The sequence below is a fragment of the Rhincodon typus genome, chromosome 30 (assembly GCF_021869965.1).
Source record: "Rhincodon typus isolate 14 chromosome 30, sRhiTyp1.1, whole genome shotgun sequence".
Taxonomy (NCBI): Eukaryota; Metazoa; Chordata; class Chondrichthyes; order Orectolobiformes; family Rhincodontidae; genus Rhincodon; species Rhincodon typus.
In genome coordinates, this window is record NC_063361.1 from 1196899 (window position 1) to 1199859 (window position 2961).

A 2961-nucleotide genomic window follows, 5' to 3' on the forward strand; every position below is an offset into this window, starting at 1 on the left:
GTTCCTATGATGCTGCTTGACCTGCTGTGTTCATCCAGCCCTGCACCTTGTTGTCTCGGATTCTCCAGCATCTGCAGTTCCTACTATCTTTGTAAATACAGTGGGCCTGCCTACATGTAGAATGTGGTCTACTCACCCTGTCTTCTCTCTCTGACACATACTGTTCTTTGCCTCTTCACTGTCCACAATCTCTCAGACATACACAGTTTCCGCACTCTCCCACATGCAGTGAAACCAATCCCTCTTTATGCTTCTGGCTCAGAACATGAAAAATAGAGTCTGGTTTGGCATTCCTCAACTCTGTCCCAGTCTCTAATTAGATCCTGGCCAACAGACTACCTTAATTCTTAATTAGCCCCCTATCCTTTAAAACTATTCATTTATTCACACGCACCCTGCCTGGAGGCAGTTTCCTCGCTCAGTGTCTACTAATTTTTCATCTTGAGCTGCTTTCTTGGCAGTTTTTGTCAGTGATGGCTCCCCATTTTCTTTCCCTCAATGGGCAGGAAGAGAAGGCAGACTTCAAGTCTCTCTCAGTTGCAGTCAAATTGTGCTGTTGGTGTTACACTGAACCATACACTTTGCCATCCAGTCGGTTCCCAAGATTCCATCAAATATTTATTCATCTCTGTCTTGAATGTGTTCAACAACATCCAGATTCTGAGGGTTTTCATAGATCATAGATCATCGAATCCCTACAGCGATGGAAACAGGCCCTTCGGCCCAACAAGTCCTCACCGACCCTTCGGGTATCCCACCCAGACCCATCCCCCTATTACCCACCTAACCTAAACATTCCTGAACACTAGGAGCAATTTAGCATGGCCAATCGACCTACCCTGCACATCTTTGGACTTTGGGAGGAAACCGGAGCACCTGGAGGAAACCCACGCAGACATGGGGAAAATGTGCAAACTCCACACAGACAGTCGCCCAAGGATGGAATCGAACCCAGGTCCCTGGCACTGTGAGGCAGCAGTGCTAACCGCTGAGTCACTGTGCTGCCCCAAATTCCCTTTTGAAAGGAGACATTGGGAGATCAGCTGAAGTGACTTTCATTAAGACTCTCTCAGCTGGTGTGGGGTGAAATTAATTACAAATCTGGATCTGGTTTAGCTGGGAGCTTCCTCAAGGAGATGGAACCTTTTGAAAAAAATAGCTGCTTAAATGACCCTGATGGGGCCGACTCCACTACCCTCTCCGGCAATGCATTCCATGCGCCGACCACTCTCTGAGTAAAGAACCTACCTCTGACGTCTCCTCTATGTCTACCTCCACTCACTTTAAAACTATGTCCCCTCGTAATAGCTACCTCCACCCTAGGAAAATGTCTCTGGCTGTCTTCTCTATCTATACCTCTGATCATTTTGTACACCTCTATCAAGTCACCTCTCATCCTTCGTCGTTCTAAAGAGAAAAGCTCCAGCTCTCTCAACCTTTCCTCATAAGACCTTCCCTCCATTTCAGGCAACATCGTGGTAAATCTCCTCTGCACCTTTTCCAACGCTTCCACATCTTTCCTGTAATGAGGTGACCAGAACTGGACACAATACTCCAGATGTGGCCATACCAGGCTTTTGTATAGCTGGAGCATAACTTCACAGCTTTTGAACTCAATCCCTCTATTAATGAACGCTAACACACCATATGCCTTCTTAACAACTCTATCTACCTGGGTGGCAGCTTTCAGGGAACTGTGGACATGAACCCCAAGATCCCTCTGCTCCTCTACACTGCCAAGAATCTTTCCGTTAACCCTGTATTCTGCTTACAAGATTTTTCTTCCAAAATGAATCACCTCACACTTTTCAAGGTTAAACTCCATCTGCCACTTCTCAGCCCAGCTCTGCATTCTATCAATGTCCCTTTGTAACCTAGAACAGCCCTCCGCACTGTCCACAACATGACCCATCTTCGTATCGTCCGCAAACTTACTAATCCACCCTTCTACTCCTTCATCCAAATCATTTACAAAAATCACAAATAGAAGAGGACCCAGAACAGATCTCTGTGGTATACCACTCGTAACTGAGCACCATGTTGAATATTTTCCGTCCACTACCACCCTTTGTCTTCTAAGGGTCAGCCAATTCTGAATCCAATCTGCCACATTTCCCCCTATCCCATACCTCCTTACCTTCTGCATGAGCCTACCATGGGGAACCTTATCAAATGCCTTACTTAAATCCATGTATACCACATCCACTGCTCTACCTTCATCCACGTGTTTGGTCACCTCTTCAAAGAATTCAATAAGGTTTGTGAGGCATGATCTACCCCTCACAAATCCATGCTGACTATCCATGTCACACCACCAGAAGGATGTGAAGGCTTTGGAGAGGCTACAGTCTAACCTTGATTGTAGGGAAACTAATGGAAGCAATGCTGAGGAACAGACTTAATCTGTATTTGGAGAATCAGGGATTAATCAAGAACAGTCAACATGGTTTTGTCTGACCAACTGGATTGAATTTTTCAAAGAGGTGACCACGTGTGTAGATGAGGGAAATACTTTTGTTCTAATCCACTCGGATTCAGCAGACTTGAGATAAGGTCCAGCATGGGAAACCAATAGCAAAGGTAAGAGCCCATGGGATCCAGTGAATAAACAAAAATGGCAACTGGATCTATATTTGGCCAAGTGGCAAGAGGCAGATGGTGATGGTTGAGGGCTGTTCTTAAAACTGGAAGTTTGCATTCAGCGGGGTCCCACAGGGGTCGGTGTTAGAGCTCTTGCTGTTTGTGGTTAATATAAATGATTTAGAGTTGATTGCAGGCAGGTTGAACAATATGTTCACAGATTATACAAAAATTGGTGGGGTGGTAAATAGTGAAGAGCATAGCTTTGGATTACAAAGGATATGGATGGGCTGGTCAGATGGGCTGATCAGCAGCAAATGGAATTCAATCTGGATAAGTGTGAGGTGATGCACTTGGGCAGGACAAACAATGTGATAGACT